Genomic DNA, 20,008 nt, shown 5'->3' with positions numbered 1-20,008 from the left:
GTATGAGGTCACTTCCACCACAACACTTCTGGATTACAGGGGGCAGACATTTTGGCCCTAACTACGCACTTGTAAAACCCTCATCAGCAAAATGCAGGCCCTATTGTCCCCCAAACACCCATAGACATGGAACCATATAAATTACCTCACCTGACCTGTCCTGATATATCATTGTGGTCATGTTGCTGTAATGCCACACACACTAAGCATTTGTGTCGTCGACAATCATGCCAGCAGTGCTGAATGATAAACTATGTGTGCAGATGTATGTGTGTTCCTCACAATTGTTTTCAACTCCTTCTAGGTACAGACCCTTGTGGTGAGGGAGGGCCCCATTGGTGTACAGACCACTTGTTGATTTGGGGACCATGGTGGAGCGTCACATCATTATCAATTACAGACTCAATCGTGCTACTATTCATGAACTTTGTGCATTACTGGACCCAGCACTGAGACCAGCTAATCGTAATCAGCATGCCATCCCTACTGAAGTGCAGGTGCTCTCTGCACTCCATTTCCTGGCCACAGGCTCATTTCAAGTGACAGTGGGCATGGGTGCAGGTTTTTCACAGCCAATGTTTAGCATCATACTGTTCAGATTCATGAATGCATTTGTACGACACCTGCATCCTATGTGAGGTTTTCCCAAAGTGCTGACCTCCCTGCCATCAAGTCGGACTTCTATGCCTTTGCCAACATACCCCATGTGATAGGTGCCATCGATGGCACCCACATAGCTATCATCCCCCCCAAGAGTCAGTGAACAAGTGTACAGACACAGGAGGAACTTTCATTCCATGAACATTCAATTGGTGTGTACTGCACCAGTACATCTCCCATGTGAATGCTATGTTCCCTGGATCAGTCCATGATTCCTTTGTGTTAAAGAACAGTAGTGTGCCACACAAGATGGAACAACTATGAGAGGACAGAGGATGGATCATAGGTAGGTGTTTCTGACACTTATTGCCACATAGAAGACAGCCAGGCTGTCTGCCTCTTAGGGTTGTCATTGACAGTCCTGTTTTGCACCATTTTTTAGGTGATTCTGGCTACCCCAACTTGCGTTGGCTCCTGACACCAGTGAGGAATCCTGGAACATATGCAGAAAGGAATTACAATGAGGCCCATGGACGTACTAGGAGGGTGAAAGAGCACACAATAGGTCTCCTGAAGGCTAGATTTCATTAACTATTATCTCTGGCGGTTCCCTGGCCTATGGGCCTGAAAAGGTGTGTAGAATAGTGGTGGCCTACTGCATGCTGCACAACGTGGCTGTGAGGAATTCTATCCCCCTCTTGAAGGGGGAGGGTGCTGTATATCCAGACATGCTTCCTCAGAGAGGGGATGAGAGTGATGGTGATGGTGGGGAGGGGGAAGATGTAAATTCCAGGACCCAACTGATACAACTCTACTTCCAGTAACTATGTGGGACTATTGGATGAGATTGCTGTCTGTGCAGCATACTGTCAGTGTGCCTTTTCATCGGGGGGTTGGGACAATAGTCATTGCCACTGTGACCAGGTCTGCATAGGACAGGTAACATTATAGTATGATAGTTCAACACATCTGTAGGCACAACAACATGTTATGTGTGTGGTGCATTTTTCTGCTACTCAGATAGTAATAAGTAAGTTATAATACAGTTGCATCCATACTTCACTTTTTTTAAACATAATGACAGGGTATATTGTAATAGATGAAATGGTGTTTTATTTGGTGCATGGATTAAATTGTGCAGATTACAGTGATGGGAGTGGGCTACTGGTGGTTGTACAATATGGCAACATGGTTTCAGCATTTGTTGGCTGTAGTGGTAGGTCCATCTATGTTTACAAGAGTTTGTTGTTGTTTTCACGCGTTTGGGTCGTTGATTCAGTGGGACACTTGGAGGACAGTTATTGCCAGTGTCACTTCATTGAGGGGGCCTTGGTCTTGGCAGGTGTTCCAGTGCCATATCTAGGCCTGAGGGTCCATTTGGGGGCCTGGTGTTGGCCTGTACAGGTTGAGATGGATGTCCCCTGTGTGTCCTGAGAGGGTGGAATATGTACAGTTGCTGCTGATGCTGTTGTTGTCAGGTTTGTTGCCTGGCCTGTAGTAGGGGCTTCCTGGCCTGTGTGGGCCTCAGGCTGTGTTGGGACAAGGTGCAGCAGCACACCTGCTATGCTGGCCATTGTAGCATTGTGCAGTTTCCACTGCTCCATGGCCTCTTGGTGGTGTGCTAGCTGCGTCCTTTGACCCTGCTAGAGGGTGGATACTATCTGGCCCTATCTGTCCTGTGTATGGTGATATGCTCCCAGGACCTCAGAGATCACGTCCTGGGCTGCTGCATCAATCCTGTGCCCCCCCCCCGGGCCACAGATGCCCTCCCACTGGGCCTAGCCCCTTGTGCCTAGCCCCCTGTGCCTGTGTTCCCTGCACAGGTCTGGCAGTACCACTTGTACTGGGGCCATCGTCTTCCTGCCTGTAAATAGGGGGTTACTGTGGACTTTGTCCATGTGTTCCACCAGTCTGTGGCCTGGATACACAGGTGTGGGGACGGTTGCCTTGGCCTGATGTTGTTGGCTGGGTGGTGGGGGTGTCAGTGGTGTCCTGGGGGGGCTCCTGGATGATGACAGTCCAGGACTGTGTGAGGGGCCAGGGTGATCGTCAATGTCCACGGTTCTATCTCCAGTGTCCTGGGAGGTGCCTCTGTCTCCCTGTGGAGCACTGCCACGCCTTGTCCTGTCCATCAGGGTGGCATGGGTGGTGGTGCCTCTTGGGGGGAATGGACATGTCTGTTACAATTGCATGATCGGATGGGGTGCACAGGACTGGGCAGTTTTGTGCAGGTTTTCACACTTTGGGGCCATGCAGGGTGCTTTTGTGAGGTTAGCATTGCATTTTGCTTTGGATGTGGAGGTGCATTGTGGGTGCTGTTTGCCATTGTGATTCCATGCAGGGGTGGGCGGCTGTGCACAGGGGGAGGAATGGAGAAGTGTGGCACAATGGTTAGAGCGGCAGACCCTGATGCAGAGATCTGACCAGGGTTCAATTCCCACCTCAGTGGGTCTTGGGCTCAATTCCCTTGGACCAGATAATTCTCACCTCGGTACCTAATCTAATTAATGGGTCCCACTCTGTAACTCTTGGCAATAGCCTGCTTAATCTCCACAACAGCTCTCATAGTGCTCAGATGCCTGGTTTCACCTTGGGGCTGTCCAGGAGTGGGTGCCTCACAGGGAAAAGCCAGGAGGGGTTCCACAGTGGTATGCATACAGTGCCTTGAGACACTAACAGGTGGGTAGTGCGCTATACAAGTGCAAAGTTTACAGTTTACACTTTTTGTTTACAGGGATGTGGGCCTGTTAGTGGGTTTGTGAGCATGCAGGGTGACTGGATGTAGTGATTGTGGCCTGGGTAGGGTAGTGGTCCTGGTGGGTGTTGGAGGGCTGTGGTGGTGCATACATTACAGGTGTGATGGATGTGGGGTAAATGTAGATGAGTTACCTGTGTCCATTTCCTCCAGTGAGTCCCTCAGGGTGCAGGTTGGCCAGTACCTTTTCCTCCCAGTCAGGGTAGTCGGGTGGTGTTGGTGAAGGTCCTCCCCAATCCTTCTGGACTGCAATGTGGTGCCTGGATGCCATGGACCTGACCTTCCCACTTAGGTTGTTCTCTCTCTTGCGAATGTCGTCCTTGGTGCGTGGATGGTGTCCCACTGCATTGACATTGTTGACTATTGTCTGCCATAGCTCCATCCTCCTGGTGATGTGTGTTTGCTGGACCTGTGCCCCGAATAATTGTGGCTCAACCTTCAATATCTCGTCCACCCTGGTCCTTAGCTCCCTTTCTGTGAAGCGTGGGTGTTTGGGGGGTCCCATGGTGTGTTTTGTGAATGGTGTCTTGTAGGTTAGGGTGCTCTTGTGTGGTTTGGTGTGTGAGTCATGTGATGTGGCGTTCAGTGTCTGCTTGTAGTGTTGTCCATCTGCCTTCTCCTATTGGCGATGCAAAGGATTGTGGGGTGTGTCTGTGAGTGTTTTATAGTGTTGTGGATGTATGTCAGGAATGTGGGTTTCAAACTTGCCAATGTATGCATTTCTTACTGTTGGGTCCACCTGCCGCCCGTGGCGGTCTGTACCGCCAATGGTCGTTCGGCTTCCACTGACCGCCTCAGTGATTTGTGCTTCATTATTTGGAGGGCGGGAGTTTGTGTGCTCGGCGGTGGTGGGGTGGGAGGTCCAGTATTTCCACGACAAGGTCCTGGCGGTAACTGGTGGCAGGGAGATTTTTGTCAGTTTCTGATTTTTTCTTCATTATATGGCGGGTTTCTGCTCACCGCCAATGGCGGGCTTCTGTTCGCGTAGCCACAGCGGTCGACGGTGTTTACCGCCGTGTTCATAATGAGGGCCTTTATGTGGCACATAAGGGTGGCAATTTATTGGGATGGTCGGATCAAAGAAAATTGGAGATCATTTTAGACCCTAACAGCCACAAACAGGTGTTACTGCATAGGGACATAATCAGTTCTGTGTCTATGAATGTCTGTCCCTGGGCAGATACATTTCTGGATGTGTTTACTGATGCTCTAGGTAAAATGAAGGGTTTCAGTCACAGTATACAATTGAAAGCAGGAATAGAACCTGTTGTTCACAAACCTAGACATGTTCCATTAGCAACCAGAGAAGAATTAACAAAGGAATTACAGAGATTGTGTGATCAAAACATAATTGAACCCATAGAGGGTTCTGAGTGGTTATCTCCAGAGGTTTTTAGCTAGGAAAGCGAACGGAAAGTTGAGAATGTGCAATGATCTGAGGGATCTCAATGAGAGGATTTGGGTGGATGGTGCCTTGTATAGATCTAGGTGAGGGTGCTCTTGTGTGGTTAGGTATGTGAGTCATGTGATGTGGCGTTCAGTGTCTGTCTGTAGTGATGTCCGTCTGTCTTCTCCTTTTGGTGATGCAAAGGATTATGGGGTGTGTCTGTGAGGGTTTTATAGTGTTGTGGATGTGTGTCAGGTGTTTGAGTTTCAAACTTGCCAATGTATGAATTTCTTACTGTTGGGTCCACCTGCTGCCCGTGGCGGTCTGTACCGCCAATGGTCGCTCGGCTTCCACTGACCGCCGCAGTGATTTGTGCTTCATTATTTGGAGGGCGGGGAGTTTGTGTGCTCGGCAGTGGCAGGGTGAGAGGTCCAGCATTTACACTGACAAGGTCCTGGCGGTGACTGGTGGCAGGGAGATTTTTGTTGGTTTCTGATTTTTTCCTCATTATATGGCGGGTTTCGGTTCGCTGCCAATGGTGGGCTTCTGTTCGCCGTCGCCACGGCGGTCGACGGTGTTTACCACCATGTTCATAATGAGGGCCTTTATGTGGCACTTAATGGTGGAAATTTATTGGGATGGTTGGATCAAAGAAAATTGGAGATCATTTTAGACCCTAACAGCCACGAACAGGTGTTACTGCATAAGGACATAATCAGTTCTGTGTCTATGAATGTCTGTCCCTGGGCAGATACATTTCTGGATGTGTTTACTGATGCTCTAGGTAAAATTAAGGGTTTCATTCACAGTATACATTTGAAAGCAGGAATAGAACCTGTCGTTCACAAACCCAGACATGTTCCAATCACAATCAGAGAAGAATAACAAAGGAATTACAGAGATTGTGTGATCAAAACATAATTGAACCCATAGAGGGTTCCGAGTGGTTATCTTCATTAGTTTTTAGCTAGGAAAGCCAACAGAAAGTTCAGAATGTGCAATGATCTGAGAGATCTCAATGAGAGGATTTGGGTGGATAGGCACCCCTTACCTAACATTACAAAGATGTTATCCACTGTACAAGGTGCAAAGGTGTTTACAACACTTGACATGTCGTCAGCTTATCACCAAGTTGTGTTACACAAAGATTCACGCCATTTGACATCCTTCATCACGCCTAATGGGGCATACAGATTCAAACGCATACCATTTGGTTTGGCGTCAGCTTCATCGGTATTTCAAAGAGTGATGGAGGTGATATTTAAAGGTATTGAAAAAGTAAGGTGTTTCCAGGATGATATTTTAGTATGGGGATCTGATCTTAAGGAACATGATGAGATCTTTTTGAAGGTGTTGATGATTTTAAAGGAAAAAGGTGTAACACTGGAAGCAAGTAAATGTCATTTTGCTGTGAAAGTGTGAAATATATGGGATACAAATTATCAGATAAGGGAGTAGAACCAAAAGAGAGTCTAGTTAAGGCGATAAGGGAGTTTCCTTCTTCTCATAATAAAAATCAATTGAAGTATTTTTTGGGGACGTTGGAATTCTATGCACGTTTCATTCCAAAGTGTGATGAACGAACAAAAGAGATGCGTTTGTTGTTGAAGAATTATGTAACGTTTGAATGGACAAAGGAGTGTGATGTCGAATTTAATATGATGAAACAGCATGTTGCGGAGGCTAGTCCGTTGAAACCATTTTATACAAGGGATCAAAGCATTGTGGTGACTGATGCTATTCAACTCAGTTTAGGAGCTGTATTAATGCAATCCAGGAATGGTAGAGAAGAAGTGGTTGCTTTTGTCTCTCGGGCATTAAGAGGAGCTGAGTCTACGTATTCAGTCATTGAGCGGGAAGCTTTGGCATGTTGATGGGGTATGAATTATTTCAGGAAATATGTATGGGGTACCGAATTTGTGTTGCATATGGATCACAAACCTTTGGTGAATCTATTATCAACCAAGGGGTCTTCTAAAGCAACTCCAAGGATTGCCAAGTGGCATTATAAGTTGCAAGAATTTCAATTCATAATAGAATATATTCCAGGGGCAAAAGACATTTTTTCAGACTGTTTGTCTTGGCTTCCGATGAAGTCAGATGCTGAAGAAGTAGATGATGAGTTTTCTGTCGTAGCCCGTACTATGATAGATGAGAAGGAATGTGTGATGGAAGAAGAATGGAACGAGGCCGTGTTAAAAGATAAGGTTTTACAAGAATTGTGCGGGTGGTTGAATTATGGATGGCCTAAAACTAAGGTGGACGATGAGGTAAAGGTCTGCAAGGAAATATTTCAGGAAGTAAGCCTTGTTGGGAGTGTTTTGAGACATTCAAATTTACTTGTTGTGCCTCAACTCATGCGTGGTAAAGTGATGAATTTAGCTCATGAGGGCCATATAGGAATAAGTGCTATGAAAAGAAGGATCAGGGAGACTTTTTGGTTGCCCGGCATGGACAGGGACATTGAACATTGGTTCAGAGAATGTGTGTCTTGTGCATTGAGTGACAAGTCCCAAGTAACAACACCTAGTCCTGTTGAGGCAGTATCTGTACCAGATAGACTATGGTATAAATTCGGCATTGGACATTATTGGCCCAATGAATATGCTTAACAATAAGTTAAGGTTTGGCATTGGATTAATGGATTATTATTCTCGTTGGCCAGAGATAAAATTTATTAAAACATCTGACACTAAGGAAATAATAATATTTTTACATGATTTATTCATGAGGGAAGGTGTTCCGTCTCAAATAGTTACTGACAATAGTGTGCAATTCACATCTAAGGAATTTAAAGAGTTCATGAGTAAGTGGGGTGTGAAGCACGTTACTACTTCTCTTTATCATCCAAGAAGCAATGGCTTGGTGGAAAGGTACAACCGTGTAATAAAAAATAATGTTCAATTACCATTGGTGGATAGGTTGGACTGGGAAAAAGAATTGGGAGAATTGATTTGGGCTTTACGCACCACACCTAATGTGGTTACAAAGGTGTCTCCTTTCGCTTTACTTAGAGGAAGAGAGGCAGCTAGCAAATTGGTTCATCCTTGGATGAATGACTTCAAAGTGTCAGAGGAGAAGTAAAAAAATGTAATGATAAAACGTAAAGATGCTCAGAGTAGATATGTAACAGCAAAGGAAGGAAGATACATGAAAGTCAGAATAGGGGATTGGGTTAGTGTCAAATTACCAGGAATAATAGTCAAAGGAGATTCTAAATTTTCTCGTCCTAAAAAAGTGATATGTGTAAAAAGGTGTGTAGTCAAATTGGATGATGGTAAATGGTGGAAGAAAGAAAGATTAGCTACACAAAATAAGATGGGTGCTACCCTAGATAAGGACAGTACAAATTAATCAAAAATTGCTATAAATATGGACAAGACAAATGAATTAGAACCTTGTAAAGACTTATACAGGAAATCCTTAAGGAAAAAAGAAACATAATGGTTACAAGGTTATGCAGTGTAAGCTTAAGGTATTTTCTATTGATGTTTTGTATGAAGTTCTTGTTGTATGTATTTATATATATAAATAAATGTATGTTAATTCTTTGGGGATAAGATGTATTGTGTAGTGCTTTATCTGCAAAATAATGTTAAGAAGAAGGTAGAAGGGGTTAAAAAGAATGTAGAAGGTTGGGGGGTGGAATGCTGGGATATGGAAGGAACTGGCAGTTGCTGCTCTGTCTTCACCCTGATGCGATGTGTATCTTGGAAGTAAAGGATTACTTCAAAAGAAACTGCATATAGCGTGTTCTCTTACTTCACATGTTTTTATCTGCAGCTAGATTCTTCCAAGATGAAGTTTTCAGCCAAGTAGCTAATCTAAACAATGAGGTGCATGCATTTGTAGTAGATTTGTATGCCTGCTAAAACTGCATGCATGCATACATTTAAAAATATATATGTACAATAAGGTCCCAGCAGCAACGTAACTGCCAGCTTTCAGTTAAGTTTGCACTCTTTGAAAAAACAAATGAAATGTTATAGCCGCTCTTGAGTGCTGACTATGGGCTCATACTAAGTGAGCTCAGAGAAATAATGGTCAATATTAATGAAACTGTCTTGATCCATAATAATTAAATTAAGATTTTTCTGGTGAGAATGTACATTGACAGAATTTGTTTTTGTCACTCTAACAAAAATAATGAGCCACTTATGATGCTCTCAGCTGATTCGATCCTGAAGTTCTTGCTGCCAAAATAAGGCTAGAGGATGCAGTAAAATCAGTGGGACCCATTGTAAGAAGCATCCTGAAAGATTTAGATTTTGGGCTCAATGACAAATTTTGTGATGCCTCGGAGCTCCGCAAATCACAGGAGTCAACAACAACGCATAACAGTGTTTTAACATGTTTTACATCAGCAAAGCAAGACTGTTACAAACTAAAGTTCTTTAGTTCAGAACAGAAATCAACAACATCAAAGATGGCTTTGAAGATAGGTTTGAAGAAGTGGAAGGCAATCCCATGAGCTCACAGGCATATGCTGTGCAAATGTACTGTCTTTTCCAAACCATGTTTTATGAAGTACATCACGGCAAAAAGAAAAAAACACTACACATGATGGTTGTCCACACAATTTATGACAAGTAAAAAAAAATGAGAGAGCTAATCATTTCAATGAATGGGATTGGTGTATCAACAAGTTATAATGACAGTACGGATCAGGAGCTTGTTAGCAGGAACTTGTTAGCAGCTCATGCTGTAAAATCTTGTGAATTCAACAGCACACCACTTCCAAATCATTTTACTAGGAAAGCTCTTCTTTGTCTGGACCATCCAGCACACATGATACTGCCTTGGTGCTTTTTCAAGAGGGTGCCAATAAAGTAGCTGCTGGAAAACAAGCTGTTTCAGCTGTAGGCATAAACAAACAAAGCTGCAAACCTATGACCCAACTGCCTTGAGAACATTTGCAAAATCATGACAAGCCATTAACACATCCCAGTCTGTCTACCAGAATTTTTCAAAGTGGCTGAGGACATGGATGTCCTTCTACTTGATGCTGTGGTCCCAAAAGCTGATTTAACTGAAATGATCAAATCTCTTATTTGGTGCAGACTGAAGGAAGAAGAAAAAACAATTCCTCCCTAAGCTAAAATTCATTCTCCGATCTCCCTGAATACTGTCCCACTGAAGAAGGTTGGGTTTTTGCCTGTAATACCATCTTCATTTGCAAACTATGCAACAGTGTACTCAGCTCTAAAACATTTCCAAAATGTGCATGCTCAGCTTGAAGACCAGCCTATCCTGCCAATTTTCTGCGATGAAGGTGCTTTCCGTATTGCAACTGATATTTTTATGAGCAATCCAGTAGAATTTGATGATCTTTATCCAATGATGGAAATTTTTCCACAAGACAAAAGTTGTGTTGCGGTGTACAGGAAGTTATCTCAGTGGATGTGGCATAGTTGATGCCCTTATCCAGTCAGTTTTGAGTGGAACAAATTATGGTCATTCTTTTCAAGGTATGCTCATCATCTCTCAGAAGATAGAAACATTGCGTTTGAATGGTTTCTGAAACAAGAATGACAGTTTAGGTTTTGCATATCTTATCTCAGAAGTGAACAAGGCACAGGGTGCAGTTAATTCAAAAGTCATAATGCAAAGCCAGACAATGTTCAATACACTTAGTTCAAAATCAGAAAAACTGAAAAACAAGTTCTTAGAGTTTGTCAAAGAATGTGAATAAAAATCTGAACTTTTCAATTACTAGGGAAATGCTTTACACATGATAGCTGTAGTGAAAAACGTAGTACTTGCTGCTCAGGAAGGTGATTGGGAGCTACACATTAAAAACTGCAGTCACTGATTACTGTGTTTCAAAAATTAGATTGCATAAACTACCTGAAATATGGGTCCTGGTATTTGAAAAGAGTGAAGAAGATAGAGGTGGAAAAAAACCTCTACATAAAATTCATCTAGAGACATTTTGTGGTGAAAGACAGAGAGGGAAGGTTCAATGCTGTGGCTCCAGACATGAAACTGGGACACACAACCCAGAGATCACAGAAAAGCACCAAGGGAATTGTTGGTCAGACACATAAAGGTGAATATGTTTCACAATGACAGCTAGTTTACCATGAAGTCCTTTCTATTTACAATGTTTTCAGAAAGATGAAAAATTCAAAATTAATGGACCTTTGTGAAACTGTTTCTCACCACAAACTTGTGAGGGAGAAAGGGGAACATGTTAATAAACATGTTGACAGTCTTCTTCGTTTAATGCAGCAGCAAGGAAACCCCTTTGAAATGACTGAGCCTGGGCGACTACACAACTTTATGACCAATCAATATGTGGATAACAATATAAAAATGTCTACTAGATGTCCTGGAAAATGGATCAAAACTATAGCGAGAAATCTTTGTATTGAAAGAGAAAAAGCGGTTTGACATTATCACTAAAGCTATACTTCCACACTTTAATTGCCATAGTAAGAGTGTCGTCCAATCAGCCAATTCAAAACAGGTTACAAAAAAAACAATTTTCACAAGCACACAGAGAGATGGATGTAGTGAAACAAAAGGGATGAATTCTGTTGCATAATCTTCTTCCAACAAATGCATTATTTGGTGGCGATGCTGCAACCAACATCAAAACCTAACTCAAGGGTCCCTGGAAAAATGAGGAGAGATCACCCAGGGAAATGCAAACCATATGTAGGAAAAATGCCTTTAAAAAATGTATTAACGTGGGTACATATACCACATATTCTAATTAATAAAGCATATTCTGTAAACCAAACAATACATTTTGAATATAAATTTAGAAATATACATTTATTTTGGTCATGTCAAATATATAAATTTTTTGCAATTTCTTCAAAACAGTAAAAAAATTTGATAAATAATATAATTTATACAAAATTGTTAGAGGTCCAAAATGAAAGAATCTACTCACATACCATCATTCATAAAAGACAGCAATCAACCATAACACCATCCAATAGTATAAAAAACTGAAAAATATAACCTAAATGCAGATAGACAAAAATAAAGGAATACAAAGCAAAGTATGTAATTCTACAAAACAGAGATAGTTAACTGTAGCAAACACTGGATCAATTGTTCATGACCGATGCTGCAACCAAACCAATGAAGCACAAACTTGTACAAGAGCTAAAAAAAAAACCTTTCACCTGAAGGATTTAACTGTGAAAAGATGTTGTCATTGAACACAGCTGTTGTTGTGGACTATGGCCCTCATTACAACCCTAGCAGTCGGTGTTAAAGCGGCGGTAACACCGCCAACAGGCCGGCGGTAAAAAAAAGGGAATCATGACCACGGTGGAAACCGCCAACAGATACAGTCACTTTAACACTCTGACCGCCATGGCGGTAGCAACAAACACCGCAGCAGTAACCGCCAATAGCCAGGTGGAACACAAAGTACTGCCTACAGAATTACAACCTGCCCATCCGCCAGCTTTTCCGGGGTGGTACCAACGACATCAAAAGCACTGCGGAAACAGTACTCTGAAGTGAAAACACTCACCTCTCGACACTCAAGGAAGAACCACGACGCCATGGAGCCCGAGCTGCAGGTTTTCCACATGCTGGTGTATCTTCTCATACACCAGGAGCATGAACGCTGGCGACGACGACCACGGTGAGTACTGCACCTAGCACACAAGGGAGGGAGAGAGGAAAAAGAGAGTGACACACACAAGCAACACGCAACACGAAACATCCCCACCCACACCCCCAACACCATACACACCAACACTTGCTACAACATTACATATACACCCCATAACCCTCAGGAATAACGCGAGGACAAAAGGAATGGAGTCAAATGAGAGTAATATTAGTAATACTTAGAAATACGTTCATAAAGCAAAAACAGTATGTACAATTTATACAATATATACAAAATGCGGGACAATGCCACTCAAAAATTGGCCGTGTCCCACTTGGCCAAAACACATAGGCCAAGCCCACACTTGACGCCTGTCACAATACGGAGAGAACACTGCAGGGGCATCAGGACGTAAACACACAGGCGCCTCAGGGGGACAGGGAATTGGGGGCACCTCAGCCGAAAGATGGTACAACGCCACTGCTCCGGGAGGGGTTCTCCATGCCCACTACTCAGTCCTGGGGAGTGCAAGGCCACAGTCTCTCCAGTGGGTGGTTTGCCCACTGCCTGGTCCTGGGGAGTGCAAAGCCACAGTCTCTCAAGTGGGTGGTTTACCCACTGCTTGGTCCTGGGGAGTGCAAAGCCACAGTCTCTCTAGTGGATGCCTTCTTCCACTGGTTCTGGAGGGGTCCTTGTGCCCAGTGTGCTTCATCCTGGCAACAAGCGGCTGAGTGGATGCCTTCTTCCACTGGTTCTAGGGGGCCTTGTGCTCAGTGTGTTTCATCCTGGCAACAAGCGGCTGAGTGGATGCCTTCTTCCACTGGTTCTGGAGGGGGCCTTGTGCCCAGTGTGCTTCATCCTGAAAGGAGGGGCTGAGTGGATGGCTTCTTCCACTGGGTTTGGAGGGGGCTTTGCGCCCCTTGATGCAGATGTTTTGGAGTGCAAGGTCACAGTTTCTCCTGGGTGTCACAAAAACAGCTTTTGCAGGGGCCAGGATGCACTGCAGCCCATGTAGTCACCACTACACACTGCTCTCCGGCGGTGACGGCTGCTCAGTGAATCGCAGTTGCACTGCAGGTGGCGGTGCTGGCAGTGGGGGTGGTAGCATCCAGGCCTTCACCTGCAGCCTCAGAAGGCTGCCCACTGGGGCTGCTGCTGCTGACAGTGGTGCTGCTTGTGGCAGTGCAGGTGGTGGTGCTGGCCGTGGTGCAGGTGGTGGTGCTGGCCACGGTGCAGGTGGCGGTGCTGGTAGCCTCCAGGCCTTCACCTGCAGCCTCGGAGGGCTGCCCACTGGGGCTGCTGCTGCTGGCAGTGGTGCTGCTTGCGGCGGTGCAGGTGGCGGTGCTGGCTGCGGTTCAGGTGGCGGTGCTGGCCGTGGTGCAGGTGGCAGTGCTGGCAGTTGTGGTGGTAGCTTCCAGGCCTTTGCCTGCAGCCTCAGATGGCTGAAGTCCCATGGCTGGTGTTCTGTGCCCCTTCCTGCCCTTGGCAGATGGTGGTGCCTTCTTGCTTCTGCCAGCTGGAGTCTTTGACTTGGCCTTGCTGGCTGGTTCTGCCTCCTTCCCCTTGCTGGCTGCTGTCCCCTTCTTACCCTTGCCAGGTGGCGGAACCTTCTTGGGCTTGGCAGGTGTTGGTGGCACACTGGACGGGCTAATGAGTGCCTCCTTGGAGCCTCTCACATCTACTGAAACCACGGCAGACGTTGACTGGGTGGCTGAGGTGCTGGGCTAGGTTCTGGACACCCTGGCCCGAGGTGAAGGACGGGGGGGAGGGGTAAGGAAGAGGTCAATGTTGGCGAGGAAAAGCTTCTTAGGGACACTGAGGCGGGAAGAGGGTGAAGGTTTGGGAGTGGAGGAAGAGGGAGTGGTTGTAGGAAGTGTCACTCTGCTGTGTTTGGGTGCAGGTGCATGAGCTGGATGCTGTTGTGAGGTGGATGGCTGTTGGGTGGGTGTGTGATTGCGTTTGTGTACTTTGGGAGGAGGGTCACAGACACAGTGGGAGAGGACACAGGGGACGTGTGCAGGGATGTGGTGGTGGTGACTGCCTGCCAGTGAGGGGCGTGTAGTGATAGGCGTGCTGGTGATGGAGGTAGTGGATGAGGATGTATAGCATGCAGGTGTGAGTGGAGACACTACTGGGAGGGAGGTGGAGTACGAGGAGGAGGGGGACACAGTGGAGGCAGTGGATGTTGGTGTGTCTGCATGGGGATGGTGCTTGTGTGAGTGCCTGTGAGATGAAGTATAGTGCTTATGTTTGCCTGAGCCACTTCTGTGTGTTGATTTGGGTGATTGCGGGTCTGAAGGTGTGCTTGGGGTAAGTTGGGGTGGAGGGGATTGGGACTGGGTAGAGGAAGTTGGAGGGGGGAAGATGGAGACAGGGACAATGGCTGAGGACAGAGCCTGGAATGCTCCCTGTTGGGCCGCCAAGCCAGAGTGAATGCCCTCCAGGTATGCATTTGTTTGTTGCAAATGCCTTTTGACACCCTGGATGGCATTCAGCATGGTTGACTTCCCAGCAGTGAGGGATCTCAGGAGGTCAATAGCCTCCTCACTGAGGGCAGCAGGGCTGACTGGGGCAGGGCCTGAGTTGCCTGGGGTGAAGGAGATGCCCACCCTCCTGGGTGAGGGGGCATAGGAAACACGCTGAGAGGCTGCTGGGAGAGCAGTGCTGGTATGGGGATGGCGGCTGTATCTGTTGTTGGAGTGGGCACTGAGGTGTCCGGCACCGCCAGGGAGCTTCCATCAGAGGAGGAGTCGCTGTCGGTAGTGTCCCCTCCTGTCTCTATCATGATGCTCCCCTCGCCCTCCGTCCCACTTGGCCCTCACCGTCAGTGGAGTCAGCCTCCAGGCCCATGTGGGATGCAGCTCCCTCCGACGCCGGTGCCTCTGCTCCTCTGCCAGATGATGCTAATGAACACAAGGACAGGGTGACAAAACAAAAAGGGAGGGGAGAGACAGAGGATACACTTGGTCAATGCCAGCACCAACACTACCGTTGGCGTACACAACACACAGGGATCAGCCCTATGCACTAGGCCATGCACTACCAGTTACAATACTAGTCACCAGCCCATGGGGTACATTGCCTAATGCCATTAGCTGCACACCTGAAACCAACAGAACCCTGCCCAGTAGTAGATGCCCACTAACACTATTGGGGTTGGAGTGCCTTCAGAGCCTGCCCAATAAGGGACCTACCCTGCCTGTTCGCCCTGGCTTAGGGGCGCCCACAGCCTGCATCCCCCACCCAGGTAAAACCTTAACGCGCGCAAAGTCATAATTCTGAATCTGTACTCACACCCTTGTGGCTGCTGTGATGCCTTTAAGCGCCCATCCAACTCCAGATAGGCCACCCCCAGGATACAGAACATCGGAGGGTCAGGGTGCGACGGGTACCCCTTCCTTATTGGGAGGCCAGCCCCAGCTGGGCCTCCACTGTCTTCCTAGCCCAGCGGCGCAGGTCCTCCCACCATTTGCAGCAGTGGGTGCTCCGCCTGTCAAAGACCCCCAGGGTCCGCACCTCCTTGGCGATGGCACGCCAAATACCCATTTACGGATAGGCGCTGACCTGCAGAAAAAATACAGCAGATAAGGGATTATTCATACCATCCCGACTGCTACACTCAATGCCCACAATATCCCCCACCCCCTTGCGCACAGACATTGACCACCAGACATGCAGCACTCTGCCCAGGACCCCTCAGCTCCCCTACACAAGGCTTACACACACACAGCAATACCTACATTCATGGCCCACGCATCATGCTCACAGTCGCCTGTTTGTCTGGAGGACCATAGAGTAAAGTGTACTGGGGGAGGACCCCATCCACCAGTCTCTCCAACTCCTCTGGAGTGAAGCCGGGGACCCTTTCCTCACACACTTGAGCCATTGTCGCTTCCAGACACAGGTCACAACAGCACTTGCAGTGTAGGACCTATCCTGTTGAAGGTCAGGTAGCAAGTGAGTGAACAGATAGAAAATGGTGGTCATGTCCGCGGCGGTGCGTACCGTCATCGCCGGCGTACATCGCCATTGGCTCCTGGAACCCATAGGGCCCAATGATAACCAATGCGAAGTTGCCTGGCGGTTGTTGACCGCCAACCACAACGGCGCACAACGTCAGCGGAATTACCTCATTTCCACTTGTCTCTCCTCACAGGTCAGGCAGCCGCCATTTCAGGGGGGCACAGGCCATGGCACCTATTGGAACATCAACTGACTCTCAAATTCACATACTGTTTCTATAAAGGAAGAAATGCATTTTATTTTAATATATGTGTGAATATGACACTCTGCTCACTGTTTTTCACCTTAGAGTTCAACACTGAGGATGAATAGGAGATGAAGACATCCTCCGTGTACAGACCCCTTGTGGACCTGGTGACAATGGAGGACAGGCACATTATCCTGACCTACAAACTTGATAGGGCCACAATCCAAAAACTGTGTTCCCAATTGGAGCCAGACCTGATTTCAGCTATCTGCCAGCCCACAGGTATCCCATCTCTAGTGCAGGTCCTGTCAATGCTCCATTTCCTGGCAAGTGGTTCCTTCCAAGTGACAGTGGCCATGGCATCAGGGTTGTCTCAGCCAATGTTCTCCAACATGCTGACCAGGGTGTTGTCTGCCTTGCTGAAACAAATGCACAGCTACATTGTGTTCCCCCAGGTGGATGATTTGGCCACAGTGAAGGCTGACTTTTATGTCCTGGGACATATCCCCAACATCATTGGTGCCATTGATGGTACACATATTGCATTTGTCCCACCCCAGAGAAATGAACAAGTGTTCAGGATTAAAAAAAGCTTTCACTGCAGAAGGTGTGCTTGGCGGGCCAGTATATCTCCCATGTGAATGCCAAGTATCCTGGCTCTGTGCATAATGCCTTCATCTTGAGGAATAGCAGCATTCCATATGTGATGTCGCAACTCCAGAGGCCCCAAGTGTGGCTAATAGGTGAGCCCATGGTCCCCACCCAGTTGATGTAGGTATATGGGTGTGGGTTTGGCCCTAAGGGTGAGTGTGTGGCTAACAGGTATCCCTCGATATTTACATGTGACTCTGGTTATCCCAACGTCTCATGGCTACTGACCCCAGTGCGGAAAGCCAGGACAAGGGCGAAGAACATTACAATGAGGCACATGGGCAAACAAGGAGGATAATTGAAAGAACCTTTGGCCTCCTGAAGGCCAGATTCCGGTGTCTCCATCTGACAGGTGGATCCCTGTACTATTCACCCAAGAAGGTGTGCCGGATCATTGTTGCATGTAGCATGTTGCACAACCTGGCCTTGAGACGCCAGGTGCCTTTTCTGCAGGAGGATGAGTCTGGAGATGGTCTTGTGGCAGCGGTGGAGCCTGTGGACAGTGACGAAGAGGAGGCAGAGGAAGATGTGGACAACAGACGTACACTCATTGAACAGTACTTCCAATGACACACAGGTAAGACACTGTAAATTCACCTTCCATTGCATTTTTGTGTTTGACATTGAACATGGCAGCCTAATTTCCCTATGTCTATGGCCACTTACTGTACCCTTTGCCATCTCTATTTTCAGATCTCTGTGCCCCACTTTACAGCTTGTTAAACGAATACATAATTCAACGAATTGACAGACTTCATACTTGTATTTGTTCCATGGGTGTTAATAAGTGCTAATAAGTAGAGGAGGTATTACAATGGGCGGAGGAAAGTCCAGGGTAGAGTTCAGTCTATTTGTATCACAGGTGCATTGTCCAAGGGAGCACTGGAAGTGGAGCAATGCCAGTTCAAGGTGGACAGGGTGACAGAGTGAGACACAAGGGTGACAATCAGGAGAGTCTTATTTCCTGGCGGGGTCTTGGCAATGTTCTCTGGCTTCTGCCTGGATCATAGGGACCATTTACATGGTGGATCTCTTTCTGCAGGGGATTGGGTGCTGGTGGCCTGTTGGTCCTGTGGTGAGGCCTCTTGTCCACTAGAGCCGGCGGAGGTGGAGGGCTGTTTTTCGGTGTGGCTAGTGCCAGGGGTCCGTTGGTGTGCCACTGCCTCCCTCATGGTGTTGGCCATGTCAGCACCCCTGCAATGGTGACCAGGGAGGTGTGGATGTGTTTCAGGTCCTCCTTGATCCCAAGGTAGTGCCCCTCCTGCAGCCACTGGGTCTCCTGCAACTTGTACAGTATCTGGCCCATGGTCTCCTGGGAATGGTGGTATGCTTCTAGGATCCCTGCAAGTGCCTCGTGGAGAGTGGGTTCCCTGGGCCTGTCCTCCCCCTGTCACACAGCAGTCCTCCCAGCTTCCTTGTTGTCCTGTGCCTCTTTTCCCTGAACCGTGTGCCCACTGCCACTGACCCCAGGTCCCTGGTTGTCCTGTGTTTGTGGGGTTGCCTGGGGTCCCTGTAGTGGTGGACACACTACTGATTGACATGTCCTGGGGACAGAGGGATGGGCCCACTGTGTGGGTGCTGTGGTGGTGTTTCCTGAGGGGGGAGGCTCTGTGGTGGGTTGGGACTGTGCCTGGGTAACCGACTGTCCAGAGGTCCCTGATGGGCCAGGTTGGTCATTGTGATCCAGGCGTGCAGAGCTGCTGTCATCACTGTGGGCCTCTTCTGGGGGGGACTGGATGTTGGTGGCACCTCCTCTCCGGTGAGATTGAGTGGGGGTCCTGTGGGGATGTAAATGCAGTGTTATTGTATCATCAAGTGCCATCTTGTGCATGGATATGTTTCCCTCTATGGTTGTTATTAGCAAGGCAGCTTTGGCTTGTGTGAGTTGTGCTTGGTTTGGCTAAGTGATTGTCACTAGTGTGCATGCTGTGGTGATGGGTGTCCATGCATTGGTGTTGCATGCAGGGCTTGGCATTGGGATGGGTGGGTTGTGATAGTGGGGTATATGCAAGGTGGTGGTGTGATGGGGGTGAGGGTAGAGGTAGGAGTTTGTGATGGCATGTAGGTAGGGTGGGGGAAATAGTGGTAATGATTTGACTTACCAGTGTCCAGTCCTCCTGCTACTCCTGCAAGGCCCTCATGATGCATGATCGCCAAGACTTGCTCCTCCCATGTTGTTAGTTGTGGGGGAGGAGGTGGGGATCCACCGCCAGTCCTATGTACAGCTACCTGGTGTCTTGCAACCACGGAATGCACCTTCCCCCGTAGGTCATTCCACCTCTTCCTGATGCCATCCCTTGTTCTGGGGTGCTGTCCCACGGGGTTGACCCTGTCCACGACTCTTCGCCGTAGCTCCATCTTCCTAGCAGTAGACATCTGCTGCACCTGTGATCCAAATAGCTGTGGCTCCACCCGGATGATTTCCTTCACCATGACCCTTAGCTCCTCCTCTGAGAACCTAGGGTGTCTTTGGGGTGCCATGGGTGTAGTATGAGTCGTATGTGTGAGAGTGTGTGGGGTGCTGTGTTGGGGTGTGTGCTGTGAGGTGCGTGGATGGTGTATGGGTGATGATGTTCTGTGGCTCTGATTCAGTGGGTGCTCCTGGCTTCTCTCTCTCTCTCAGTTGGCAATATTTTTTTCCATTGTAAGGGGTTGTGGGTAATGTGGGTGTGTGTTTCATAGACTTGTGGGTGTGGTGTGTGTATGTGTGTCAGGTGTGTGTAGTTTGAATTGTCCAATGTGGTGCTGTTTTGTTAGTGTGTGTGTATTATGAGCGCAGCGGTCTGTACCGCCAATGGTTTACTGCAGTTGAATGTCCACCACAGT

Source organism: Pleurodeles waltl, chromosome 1_2, assembly GCF_031143425.1.
Source record: "Pleurodeles waltl isolate 20211129_DDA chromosome 1_2, aPleWal1.hap1.20221129, whole genome shotgun sequence".
Taxonomy (NCBI): domain Eukaryota; kingdom Metazoa; phylum Chordata; class Amphibia; order Caudata; family Salamandridae; genus Pleurodeles; species Pleurodeles waltl.
The sequence above is the reverse complement of the archived record's forward strand: the minus strand, read 5'-3'. Positions refer to the sequence as shown.